Source organism: Apteryx mantelli, chromosome 2 (genome assembly GCF_036417845.1).
Source record: "Apteryx mantelli isolate bAptMan1 chromosome 2, bAptMan1.hap1, whole genome shotgun sequence".
Classification (NCBI taxonomy): domain Eukaryota; kingdom Metazoa; phylum Chordata; class Aves; order Apterygiformes; family Apterygidae; genus Apteryx; species Apteryx mantelli.
This window is the reverse complement of record NC_089979.1, coordinates 46,547,295-46,562,021: the sequence shown is the minus strand read 5'-3', so window position 1 is coordinate 46,562,021 and position 14,727 is coordinate 46,547,295.

Below are 14,727 nucleotides of genomic sequence, written 5' to 3'. Positions count from 1 at the left end.
GCATAATTTTAAATCCAGATTAGTGGGAGGAACTGATTAGCATAGTTTTAAAAATCCATTAGTGAGTTTCTCCACTTCTCATAGCCTCTTCTTTAAAATACTTCTATGACCCCATTATTTTAGTGTCTGAGTATCCCAATAGGCACCCCTGAAGTAGAGAATTATTATCATGATATCTTTCAGATGAGAAAGAAAAGCACAGAGACTACAGCCAGATGTAAATGGCACCTAAGCACCTTTAAAGATCCTTGTGTAAGTAATTAGCTCAAAGCAATACAGAACATCAGCGTCAAAGTCTTGTAGTTTTGCTCACTAACCATTGTAATATCCTTCTTCTCTGTTATTTATTGCTCCACAAATGGATGTAATTAGGTCACCTCAGTAGGTGCAAGCACTTACTCATTTATTTCTAAAGGCATAAATAATAATTTAGTCTTGTCAAAGCCATGTGCAGTAGTTCTCTCTGATTTATTTGGAGATATTGTAGATATATATATTGTAGTGAATAGAAAATAATGTTTCATTGTTTCAACAATGATTTTTTGTGGATATTTCCCATCTATAGACTAAAAGGGGCCGAATTGCCTCATATCAAGTTTTAAGAAAATATCATTTCAGTTTTCAAGCAGCTATAAGGCCAGCTGAGATGTGGCTAATTGCTAAATGAGAAAGAGAGAGAGAAAGAAGAATGAACTTCTACTGAAAAATCTACCATAATCATGCTTTTTTTTCTACTAGCTGATAGATAGAGAATATAAATATGTTGTTCAATAAGGAGAATAACTTCCTGTGTATGAGACCTAGTCAGCTGAAAACATCAACATCATTAAGCATGCAAAGTAATATTGCTCTCTCATACTGAGTTGTTCTATTTATAGTCATTTTTCATTTTGTGCAATTTACTTGCAATAGGAAATACGCTAGCAGCATGTTGAGAAATCAATATTTAACATTCACTTGGCTCTTTTCAGTGCATGATTCTGCTCTAAAAGCCAGTGGGAAATCTGTACACACACTTTACACTGTCTCATTCCCCAAGGCAAAAGTCAACAGTGTTCCAAACTGGAATTCTCTGCAGAATTTAGGGCACAGACTAACTATTTCTCAAACTGCATGGAATTCAAGTGACCAATCATTTGGATTCTCTTTATACCAATTTTCATCACCTATTTCTAGCAGGCTCAAGGATTTGCATGTCTGACATTTCCCTGACTGGCCTTTTCTACTAAAATATCACTTAATTTTCCATCTAAAATATCATTTAATTTTCATTCTAGAATGCAGGTAATGATTTACTTTTTTCAAATCAAGTGAAGTTTCAGAAAAATCTCATTCAACAATTGTCTTTAGAGGAAATGTAAAATTTCAATGCTAAGCAAGTGCAGTCCGTTTATTTAATCTATCAGTTGATCAGTCAGCAAGTCTGTCTGAACCTTTTTTATCTGTTTCATTAGAACTAGATAGTGTGCACACACACTGTCTATCTTTTTTTCCATGCCACTTTCTTTATTTCACTCTCACAGATATTTTGAAACGGATTTTAGTTCCTATATTTTCCCCAAAGACCAAAGCAGGAGCCACAACAGCTGAACTGTGACAAATTCTTATAAGAACAGGCACACTTCTGGAAGCTCAGTTATTGGAGGTGCCAGGTCAACCCAAACTTGACCCTTGTTGCCTAATTAACATCTGATTCAGTCCTCAGTGTTAAACCTTATCTAGATCCTGCATTCGTGTATATCTTGACATTACCGTCACAGAATGTCTCTAATGTGTGTGTTGTGTGTGTGATAGCACAAAAAGCAGCACGGAATCACCAAATCATTTGGGTCTGAAGGGACTTCGGGAGGTCACAGTCCAACTCCCCACTCAAAGCAAGGGCAGCATTTTGTTCAGACCAGGATGCTCAGGTCTTTGCCCAGCTGGGACTTGAAAACCTCCAGGGTCAGAAATCCCACCACTTTCCAGGCAACCTACCAGACTGCATGACTGTCCTTATGGGGAAAATGTGTTTCTCTGTATCCAGTCTTACACTCCTCTATTTCAGTTTATGATCACTGTACCTCATTATTCTGCCATGCACTTCAGAAATGAGCCTGGCTCTCTTTTCTTGGTAATCTCTCTATGGGCATTGTAAGGCTGCTATTAGGTCCTCCCTAAGCCTTCTGTTCTCCAGGCTGAACACAGTCCAGTGGGTAGGGAAGTGTACTAGTTGTGGGATCCAACTCACTTAAAGGTCATCTTCTAAAATGTGAGAATCTCACATATGCTTATGGTCTAGGGTAACTCTTGAATCAGTGGGGGGAGAGGGAGAGGGAGGCACATTCTTAGGGAAATTTCTCATATGAAATAGGTGTGCAAAGTAGGTAGGATGAATTGGCACCTGTAAATGCCTAAGATCACCTACTGACGAGAGAAAGATCCTAACTAGAGCTTAAAGCAGAGGCCTAACTTCCAATTGGCCAGTTTCAGGTGAAAGGTATCCTGCTGGTAGAGACACAGGTTTATTCCTTTGGTCTTTGGCTGCCATATTTGAGTGGCACCGGGCAAGAAACATCACTTCTTCATTCTTCTTTTTCTCCCCTTTTAGAAGACAAGGGTGATGCTTGCTTTGACTGTATTTCTGTGTGGTTTGACTTTCACATATGAAAAGTGCCAGATGAATGCAAAGGGCGAAGGTCCAGCATGAAGCCATAGGAGAATGAATCACTCGGCAGAAAACATAATCCTTTTTAAGTGGCACACCCCAGTGGTAACAAAATGTAGCATTTTTTTTTCCAGTTATTGTTTCTGGTTGGTAAATAGATGAAATATCTCTAAAAAGACCAGGCAAGGGCCAGGTCCTGTAAAGGGACATGAAAAGATTTCTGTTGACTCTGCTTGGGGAACGCCTGGTCTCTATGGAGAGTGGGGCTACAAAAATCTTTCCTTGTTACAAAGTCATTCTGAAAATATATATGAAAACAGAAGAAAGCTGGCACTTCCTTAATCTTATCTCTGTAATTGCGCCTATTATGGTTCAGGACACACCTTCATCTAAATACAAGTAAAATTTGAAATCTTTTAAAATCAATCTGATTTTTCATGTAAGTAGGTGTTGTAAGAAAATGATTCAACACCGTAATTACTTCCAGCCATAATTGATTGTATTTGTTTACTTGGTAGATTATTAACAAAACAGTATCTGGAATTGAGCTCTACCTTTAAGCACAGTTTAGATTATTGCAGCAATATACAAATATAATGTCATAAATATGCAGCAGGTGGCTACTTAATAGTAATTTAGTAACATTCAGCATTCATTCTAAATATTGCTTTTGGAACCAAATTAGCTGTCTTGCATGAATGATTAATTTGACCAATAGTGCACTGTACAGTGTGACTTACAAGCATTATGCAGTTTTATTAACTAATAACTCACAGCTACATGCTGATGTCAGTCTTTGCCTTTGAAACACTATTTTACAAAAGGAATGCGATTATGTATTCTGCTCTAGGAGCAGTGCAGTACTTTATAAAGTTTAAATTCATCACTTTGTATAGCCCAAAGCCGTTATGCTCTCAACTAGCCAACTCACAATGACAATATGATTGGCCACTCCAGATTTATAACACTATCCGTTTGAATGTAATGCAGTAATACCACATTTGATCAAGTCCCTAACCTCATGTAATATTCTAGATTTCTGTGTAAAAACTGTGCTAATTTTGAGAAAAAGGTTAAAAAAGATAGGAAGTGAGGGAACCCCAACTTTCTGAGTATACTCAGGACAAGCTTATGGAAGCATTAAATCCTTTCAGCACACCTGTCTCCCACACATCTCTCTTCATGCTCTCAAAACAGTTAAAATGCTAAAAGAATTGAAGACAGTGATGTTGGAGACACTGGGGATATGGAGCCCCTGGCAGACAGTTCAAAGAGAATTTTTGAAATACATGGGAAAGGTATTACAGAGAATTGGGAAGGAGGGGAATACCGGGAAGCCAGGACCACCTGCCCTATTGCAGCGCAGACTCCTGAAGCAAGATACTGTGTGATCTTGTAGTTTATAATATCAGCAGCAAGCCTGTCACTAGGCTAATATTTATACACAGTTCCTTTCCCATGTACATCACCCCAGTAATCTCCTTCCAGCAGTTTGTTACATCCACTCTTGTGCCTTGCTCTAGCTGAAGACCTAGATGATTCAAGTAGGTGTCAGTGAGAAGCTGCAAAGGTCTGGGCTTGCCACGGTACTCAGCAGTATTAGGGCCCAAAATGGGAAGATTTGGGTTTCCATCCTGTTAGACAGAACATTTGCACTTGCTCTGTTTGTTCAGTGTGAAGTATGATGGGGTACTGAGCCATGCCTTTGAGAGCAACAATAATACAGACAATGCGCATGTACTGCATAGTGGTGCAGTGCGGGAGGGTCTTTTTGGAAAAAAAGCACTTTTGGAAAAGGAAATGTCTACCTGCAAAATCAAAAAAAAAAAGTGGTTTTACAGGGTTAAGGGAAAAAAAAATGTAACAAATATTTTTTGTAACATTTGAAAAACTGAGATAACCTTTTCAGAAAAGGTTGGTATCTCAGATCCCTACAGAGTCAACTTCTAGTGTACTGTAAGTCTCACTGAGAATCTGAAAATATGTCTTTCCAGCTAATGTAAAACACATACTGCTAGGCAGGAATGATTGATATGTTTATAAAAAGAGAGATAGGAACAAGTGGAAAGAGAGGGGAAAGATTTGTTTCATTGATGGCATGGATTACTCAGTTTTAATTTGAATATTATCTAAATTTAACCTGAGGATCCTTCTGTGTTTCTTAACCATAAGCTTTTTTTCCAGGGTGGAGCCCTTTCTATATTCTACTTTTACACACCCTATTTCACCAGCATATTGTCTTGTGTTAGATATAATCTGTAGATCTTTCAGATCACACCCAATTTATTAGCTTTCTGTGGCTAGCTGAATTAAGGCACTTCAATGACAACAGACGTAATGCCCTTGTATAATCAATGGCTTGCCACAAAACGTTATGGACCTGCTCTATAAGCACCAGTTTGACACATTTGATTTTTTTTTACATTTAGGAGTTCCCACGTTTACAGCAAGTCTGTGTCCCAATGTTCAGTCTTCTCAACCAGAATGAGGAAAATATCAAGATCTCCAAGACAATATTTTAGAGTATTTTATAGTTTAGATGTGAGTACTTGTGACACCTAGTGGTTTTGGCTGAAAAATGCAACACTACAGGGGAAGGGGAAGTAGGGGGTGGGCCTCGGAAAAGGAGAAGGGACCAAATACTACCTGCTAGGGAAGACAGCTACTAAGCTAGTGAGGGGAAAGACATGGTTGAACTAGTTATTTCACTGAGGATGTGACACACCTGCCTGAGGCAGCCACCTTCTGTATCCCATTACCTAGCAGTGGAAAAGTTCAGCTGTAAGAAACACTTCTGAGGTAGGGGTGGGCCTGTGTGGTTATAGATGTTACAGATGTTTGTGTTGGGTGGTCAGGTGAAGGCTCAGCTTCAGCAATGCAGGAGGAGAGCAGGGGAGCTGTGAGTGAAGGCGTTTCCCCAGCACCCCAAGGATACTTAAAGGCACACCTGGGATGGAGCAAGTCTGTAGATTCAGGCAGTAAATCATCATCAAAAAAAAAAAAAAAAAAGGAAATAAAATAACCAGTTAATTGCTGGCTTTTTACAAAATCATCCTTGAAATCTGACACTTAAGCAAGGTCCCGCCATCCAAAACTTTCCCTTTATTCAGCAGCAAAATATGGATGTTTCCCAAATGATAGATTTAGACCTTAGATGGACTAACTGCTTTGTGAAGAAGCCTGTATTAATATCCTGACAAGATCGCTTGAATTGTGCGAACTTAAAAAAAGACAAGATCAAGAGCTAACAACCACCTGATACATATCAATCCATTTGGGAGTCATGGGCAGACACAGTGACTAGGCATCATAAACTGTGTTGGCTAACTACATGGGAATCTGCACCTCGAAAGGGACAACCTTCTTGCTGCTGCAGAGCATGGCACATTGTAAATCACCCAGACTTACCACCCACCCAAGTGTGCAAAGTGCCATGAGTCTTGGATGTTAGAGGTTCTTGGGAGAAAACTCTTTTGATGGTAGAGATAGCAACGTCCCATTGCTTTTAATAGTCTCTAGAAGAAATGCAAACAACATATGCAACATAGTGCAAAACTACCTCAGAGACAGGTATTCAAAATTAATTAATAAACCTATTCCTATGCAGTTGCCCATTAACACAAAATACCCATCTGCAGACGTTTAGAAAAGGATAACATGAAACAAAACCGAATTATTTCATAACTAACCAGTTCTGCACAGCTAGATAAGAAACCTACTAAAGCATAGCTTGTGAGCATGTAGATATATATATATATTTATATATGTATGGCTTGTGTATGGTTAGTGTGACTCATGAATTGGAGTACATGGTGTGATTCACACAACTCCTGTGAGGTTCGTTCGGTAGCGGATACATCATGTACCTCCTTCTGTATCATAGCTGCTAACATTACACTGTGTTACCATATGTCTCTGAAAGACAATGAAGTAAGTTTGCAGTGGACTTGGCGCCTGGAGGTTTACTCCTCAAGCTATGCCACCTGATGTTTCCAGGTCACATCTGCCCCTCTCCACTGACTCTGCAGGAGCACAGGGCAACCCTGGTCCTTGTTTTTGCTCCTCAGCTGGGTGCTTCAGGTTAGGTTAGGTAGGATGGGCCTGACCCCACGATGTACCATACTCGTTATAACTCCTGTCAGATGCTATTGCGAGGTTTGTCCAATGAATGGATGAAGCCTGAATGACAGTAACCACATGAGTCTCTAGAAGAAGCTTGAGATCAGATCCCATGTCACTCCCAAAGCTGCTCGCAGACTGTAACCTTATTTGGACTTATCTTTGGACTTATCATTGTCATCTTATTTGGGCTGCTTAGCTATAGTTGCTTGTCTAGGGGACCATCATTGGCTGTCACTTCATAGATGGTTATAAAATAAATATAAATATAAATATATTTTGTTAGAATGCTGCTACTACAATGACAGGAAGAAAACTGATCTCCCCTAGTAGCCATGGTGGAAGCTGTATGCCATCAGAGATAGGACTTGTCATATGGAAAAGTAATACATCTGACAGTGGGAGTGAAACCATGCAGGGTCTGATAAAGAATTGTCTCTGTTTCTTCAGCCCAACCCTAAACAGTGTAACTGCAGTTAAAAATGGAAACTGTATCAACTCATTCCTCCCAGTACCATACTCCCATTTTCCCACGTGAACCTCAGTCTTGCAGGGAAGCCAAGAAATTATGAACTGTTGGGTCAGCAGAGAAGCAGAGTCACTCTGTAGAGCAGCTTCAGCATGTGACTTGGATATATCCAGAGTCTGACTACACTTATATACACCCAGAGTGAACAGAACCTGGAGAAATAATCAGTTTGACACTAAGACCTTATCAGCCCCTGCACACTGCAAACAATGCAGATAGATAGCATAAGACCAGATGGAGTTGCCTTGTATGATAGGCAGAGCCTGTAGGAAAGGTGGAAGCAAAGACATAAAATGAGAAACTTTGAGATGAAGTCACCAAGAAAGCGAACCTCCACTTGTCAAGGGCAATGAGAAGAATGGTTTGTCTGGGATATTGGCACCCACATCAGCTTATGGGGTAAGGTGCAGAGACAAACTTTGAAACAGAGGAAGGGGCCCATCTTTTTTTTTTCTTCAATATATGAAAAATATTCCTAAGGAAGGATATGGAATATCTATTAGTGAAATGCTTTAAAAAATAACTTCACTACTATTGCTCAAGAACAACACAGATACCATTCAGCTTTGGGGCAGAAGAAGAAATTAAATGACCTACCAAGGTGCTTCCTGCCCTACTTTATATTATTTTTTATGATATACTTCTTCAAGGTGTAAGTGGCACAGTAATAAAGAACAGTGCTTACAGTAACACCATCATCTCTCCTTTGCAGTCTCCAATACACATTGTAAAAAGAAGGAAGGAAGGAAGGAAGGAAAAGAGAAAAGGGAGGCAAAAGAGAGAGAGAGAAAGAGAAAAAGAAAGAAAAGCAAAAAAGAAAGAAAGAGAAGAAGAAAGTGAAAGAAAAAAAAGAAAAAAGAAAAAAAAAAAGGAAGAAAGCAAAGCCATTACAAAGCATATAAGAAAGTAGGAAACTGGCTAGTCCAGGATCAGCCCAGAAAAGACTAAAATGACTTCTTTGGCTTGAATAGAATCAAACTTGAATTACACTGTTATTTCTGAGCTCAACACTCACTCCGTTCAGTTTTAAACTGTTGTTTCAGTATCTAGACTAAATCTAGTACACAGAACTAGGACAGTAAGTATCCATAAAGAATTCCATAGAAATTCCCCTTTTCCTTAGGTAGGAATGTCATTAAAGGACTAATATAAAAGGAAAGTTGAGTGAATTCCATTAAACTCATCTTTTCACATGAAGTAAAGGAACAGAAGTCTTCAAAACCTCTTAGTAAGAACTGACATAAGCAAAATCAGTAAAATTTTCAAACTTTCCTTTTGAAGAGGCCTTTTACTGCATGAAATGCTATCTTTGCCAATGGATAAAAAGGGAACAGAAAAGTATATAGTGGTTGCTTACCTGTTCTTCACATTTTCTTTTTTTTCACAGAAGTAAAAGCTTTTAACGGTACATATTTTTCTACTTCTAGGAGGGATTAACGGATTTTTAGATCTGTGTCTGTATTATTACTGCTTGGCTGGCAAAATCAGACACCAGTCTTTACATGAACAACAACTTCTAAGATAAATCAAAACTCTCAAGGAGCACAGTCTCATTTGGTACAAAGTCAATGTCATAAAAATTGGTGGTTTGCTGCTCTGCCTATAAGAAGAGTGCACCTACTGAATGAAATGCATCTATTAAATGCTAATCACATGAGAGAACCTAGACTTGTTCTTCTTGGCTTGGACATTAATAGCAATTGTGTTAATAAAATTGTGTTCTTATTCATGCATCCAATTAACCTCAAAATGTTATCCTAAATTACATCCAATTACATTCAAGGACATCTTTCAAAAGCAACAGGTTGAGTCATGAGAGCCAAAGCGATATCTCACAGAATCACAGAAAGGTTGAGGTTGGAAGGGACATCTGGAGATCATCTAGTCTAACCCCCCTGCTCACACAGGGTCGCCTAGAGCATGTTGCCCAGCATTGTATCAAGACATCTTTTGAATATCTCCACGCATGGAGACTCCACAACCTCTCTGGGCAACCTGTTCCAGTGCTCAGTCACCCTCTCAGTAAAAAAGTTTTTCTTCATGTTCAGAGGGAACTTCCTGTGTTTCAGTTTGTGCCCATTGCCTCTTGTTCTGTCACTGGGCACCACTGAGAAGAGTCTGGCCCCATGTTGTCTCCTATGACAGAGTCCATAATTTTGCTAGTAATATGAGAGCTATACAAGAAATGAATCTGGCTTTTCCAGATTTGTGTTAGATGCATAAGACTCACACTAATAAAATAGTGTCAGGTTTTCCTTTTTCTCTCTGATGTAACCATATGCAACTTAATATGCAAAGGAAGTTGCTCTGCTTATTGAATATTTGGCATTTTATTCCATGCACTTAATTTAAAGCCTTGCAAGGACAACATCCCATTGCTTAGGGTAGTCAAAAATATTAATTACAGTTCTTTCTTCAGTAATATGAAATAATTGTAAAGACATGATTGACTTAACATTATACAAAATATTTGATTGCTGTGTTCTTCAGAAGATGTCCAAATAAGCATTAAACTTAAAAAAAAGTGACATTGGATCCTAAGTGGTTTTTCCTTGTTTATCTGTCATCGTAACATTAGTGAAGTTATCTGTGAAATGTTATTGTAAGATGCAGCTGAATATCCTTCCTACTAAAATCTGTTGATACTATTCAAGGCCAATAAACAATGTAAGGGAAATGTTTTCCCTATGATAATGTAATTAAAAAAGAATAACACCAAGAGAATACAATATATTTTGGGCTCTACTGCATTTTGCATTATTCACAAGTTTTATTACAAGAAGAGAGAGACTGTACAATAAAACCATATTGGCAATGCTGATCTCTTCTCTCTGTTGTAAATATTAACCTCACCAACCTATCAGAATTAATAAGTAAATATAAGAATTCTTCAAAATTTACTTGTTGCTCAAATTCTGTTCCCAGTGAACTCTGTTACCGTTGTAAGTATTATAAAACTCAAGCAGGAAAATTACCTAATCTAATTTTAAAGAGTCAATAAGTGTCTTGAAATTAATCTTTCATTTTTCATCTCTGATATTAGCATTCAGTTACTAGAGCCTAATCCAATCTCACTGAAGTAAGTCAAGGCTTTCCAGTGATATAGAAGGTCATCACTTCATAAGATATCATCAATGCCACTATAAACACACTTAGCTCTTGGTCAAAGCTGGAATCCGGCTGAGAAATACAACTCAGTATGCTTCTGCCTCAAAGCAGCCATTAGTTTTCTAGTGCAATCTATAGGATAAATTATGGAAAAACCCCATGCTATTCCTGAAATTTGAGGTGGTAGGTACAACATGTGGAAAAATCCCACTCAATGGAGCAAAAAATTGGATTTTATCATTTTATCACCTTAAATGATAATTTTTCATAGTTTATCTTCATGGTTCCTTGACCATGGAAGTGGAACAAAGACACAACTGACTAAAAATTATTAGCTGGGAAAAAGGAAAATGTCAGTAGACTTCTGGACAACCTCTCACATAAAACGCGCTTTTACTCACAAGGAGGGATGTCCAGCTGGTCCCTAATAAGTTAGTATCTGTATGAGTGGGAACTATGGTGGACGATATGAATTTGCAAGACTTTATCAGATTTTTTTAAATATTCCAAAGGTCTTGGTACACTTTCTCTTCCAGCAACAGGTAATTTGTTCAGGTTTTCTTTATCTGAAACATTCAGTACCCCTAATGAAGAAGAATCTCTGTGGAAACCTTTCCTCCAAACCTTATTATTTTGGACACGTAATATCAAAGCATGTTTAAGTTGACAGACCCAATGAGGAAACATGAGTTTAAGAACCTTCTGTGAGACAGCGTATTATACATTGACCAAATGGGAAGACTATTATTGAGCTACTTCCCAAAGCAGTGAATGTATCACAGATGAAGGTAATTCACTGGGGAAAGATCTAAAAATGGGAGATGGACAAGATGCAGCTACATTCATTTTTATCTTTCTTAATGCCTATTCCAGTAATCAGGACAACTTGTAGCTCAGAATCTAAATCCAAGAGATCTAATAATCTTAAACATAACAGGGCAAAAGAAGAAGCTCCATGCATAAAGCAAACATGCAGAGGGATGTTGTGTAGGCTCAGATAAGCATAAATCAAGTTATGCAAATATATGACAAGAGTGAAGGGGATCGAGGATGCTAAGGCACTGAGGCATGTGTAATTTGTGTTTATAATCAATTGGCTTCCTCTCTTCAGTCACAGTATCAGAAAAGCAGCTATTGCTTAAGCTGGTTAAAAGAGACCAAATTCCATGGATTCTGCAAAAAGAATATAATTATTAAAATAATGCTGCCAGTAAAGATATGTAGCTTGTATTTTCATTCTGAATCTCACAAAAAGAAAAAAAAAAACATTGTAAAAGAATAGAAACATCCCATTTTCTGAACTTTATTTATATGTAATTAAATGTGTGTGAAGAGAGGCGGTTTAGGAGAATCAGTGGAGATGAGTCAATAGGAAACACTGAGAGCAAATCCCAGCATCAATTACTGCTTTATACATTGGGCGGGGGGCGGGGGATATTTATTTTATTATAATATTTTGCTTTAATTTTATCCACCAATAAAAGAGGAACAGTTCCTACTCCTCTTCTTCACTGGGTTACTTAAATAATAAATAGCAAAGCCTAGGCCTGGCCCTAATTTCTAGACTGAGAAGTGAGTCTGTGTTGCCTTCAACTCAAGCTTCCCTGTATACAGAGAGCCCTTGTACTCCAGAAAACTCCCTGTAATGAACACTGTGATTTTAGGCCTGAGGTCTAGGTTGCTGTGGAGGTCAGGAAGTGCAGGCTACCCTATTCCTTATGGTTTCAAACCTGGTGTTCACCGTACACTGACCATACCTCACAGCCTCAGAAGACATCAAACCACTGAATGAGAACTGCCCCAGGGAGTGCTGCAGCGAGCAAGCTCCTCACCCAGCAGTGCATTGCAAGCCTGGGCTGAAAATTGCATTCAATCCCTTGATTTTCTCTTTAGGACTTTCACTGTGCAATGATCTGAGCTGAATCTGTAGTGGCATTAGCTGACACCTTTTCTGGAAGTAGACTTTGATTTCAAGCATGGATTTCTAAGTGGAACCAGGTGCTGTGCATGTGGGAGCAAATGTCCAGCCCTAGATAGGTAGCGGACATGATCCTCAGAGTGGAATATTTGTCTTCTGATGTTTAACTTCATAGTGTATGTCTGTGATTAATGAAAAATATATTACTTTAAAATCTCAATTATAATATTTGAGATTCAGAAGATTTTGGCAGAACATTAGCAGAAAATGATTTTGAATCATACTTACCACATTTCTTTCTGCAACTTTACATTTCTTCTGGAACTGTAATGGACTTCACCTGGAAGTATCTCCAGAATATAATTAAGACTATCTGGTAGAGGGAATTGAGTTTGAAAACATTTTTTTCAGGAAAGGAAGCCAAATTCACTCTTGGGAGTGGGGTCTCTAATAGTGTTTCCTTTTCCGGTAAAATAATAGTAGATTAAAACCATTCTGGGAAGTGTCAACAAAATCTTAAATTGATGTCCAATGGCTGAAAAGCCAAAGCTAGAAGGAGAATCATGGGACAAAATGTGTTTACACGGATGCTGGACTGTCTCCAAACCTATGAAAATAGTGCTAAATCCTCCCAGGTTTGAACAATGGGTCTGAAAGGAGGCATCAAAGAACAATTAATATGTTACCTTGGTCCCACCCATTATCACACTGCACAGGGTTTTTTTTTGTTTTTTTTTTCCCCCCTACAAGCACAAATAATCAACACAGTGCACAGTCCAGTGACCAGGCTGTGGTGGGGCTGGAGCCGGCACTGCTGCAGCATTGCAGGGCAGCGATGATGGGGCTGGGCAGGGGGACCTGGTGGGGCCGGGACAAGGAGGGCTGGGCGTGCCCTCAGGGCCCTGAGAAATATTTACTCCACCGCAGCAGGACACTTTTTTTCAGCATCTGACTTTAGCAAGAGTTGCTTTGAATGGACTGCTTCATGAGCAAGAGAGTGTTTTGGACACAGTGTTATATAGGAGGAGGTAAGATTGTTTATACGTGCTAGAATCAACAATACTAGATTTTAGGGTATACCCTGAAAACACAGAGTACCTATTTAATGTCTCGTTTTCTTGATGTAAGAGTTTCTTCTTTTACATTTATCAGAGCTAATATTGCCCATGCAGTGAATGGCAGAGCAATGCTGTCTTCCTTCACTTGACCTTCATACTTAAAGAAATAATCATTACTTTTTTCTTATGACAGCTGACAGCTAACAGTGAGACAATAACCTCAAAATATTGAGAGATTTCCTATCATTTATTTTTTTTAAAAAAAAACTTTGATCTGAAGTGCATATGTGAGGTAGGGAGGGGAGAGGAAGAGGAAGGGACACTATTAAGTGTAGAGAGTGCATGCAGAGTAGGATAACAGTTTTGAAATAAATCATATAACCAAACCATAACAGGAAGATCTTTGATAGTCTGAGCATTGTATAGAGACACTATGCTCTCCCCAAAGCACAGTGCCATTTCATTAGTGTTCCTGGAAAGCCTGGATGTGAGATTTCCCTAACGTGGTAGAATATCAGATCTAAATTGCTAAATAACCCCAATTTCCTCCCTTACCCTGATTCCCCACCAAAAACAAAAACAAAAAACCTACTACAGAAGAATTTGCAAAGAAATAATTTGCAATCAACAATTTGAGAAGAAAGCGAGATATAAAGATATGAATTGGACGTTGCTCATTACTTTAAATAAACATGTGGTGCAGTGGATATGGGCACTGTTTGTCTTTGAGCAAGCATTACTTGCAGTTTCAGTCTGCTAAAGATGTTTCTTACATTGCCCCCCATTTATTTTCAAAAACACACACCAAAGTGTCACACCAATACTTGTTTCCCTATTTTATAACTGTGGAACATAGAGTTGTTTCTTATTGTTTCATAGAAACAATACTGAATAATGCCTAATTTCATCTTTTTCACATCTCTTTCACAGAGCTCTTATTTTCAGCCATCTTATGTGATACAGTGAACTACGGAGAGTTATTCAGTTCTCAAGACAATTAGTTATTTAGCACTGATGAGAACATTTTGTTTACACTCTTTAAAAAGAGTAAGAAAAAACCTTTTGGCTTGTATAGTAATGAAGAGAAACAATTTGGATATAAATTATATTTTCAAGCCTTGATCATTATAAATATTGGCCTTTGATAGTATAAAATGTGTCCTTTTTACTGTGTGGTTTAATCTAGTACAAATAGGTTTTTTATATGGTAGTGTCGGGTCACAATACACTTACATCGAAGTCACCAGCAACATATGCTAAAGTTTACTTCAAAATAAAGCAAATAAATATGTGAGCCTAAGCAGTTCTGGAGAATTAGTTCTAAAGAATTGTATTTTCCTGTTGATTT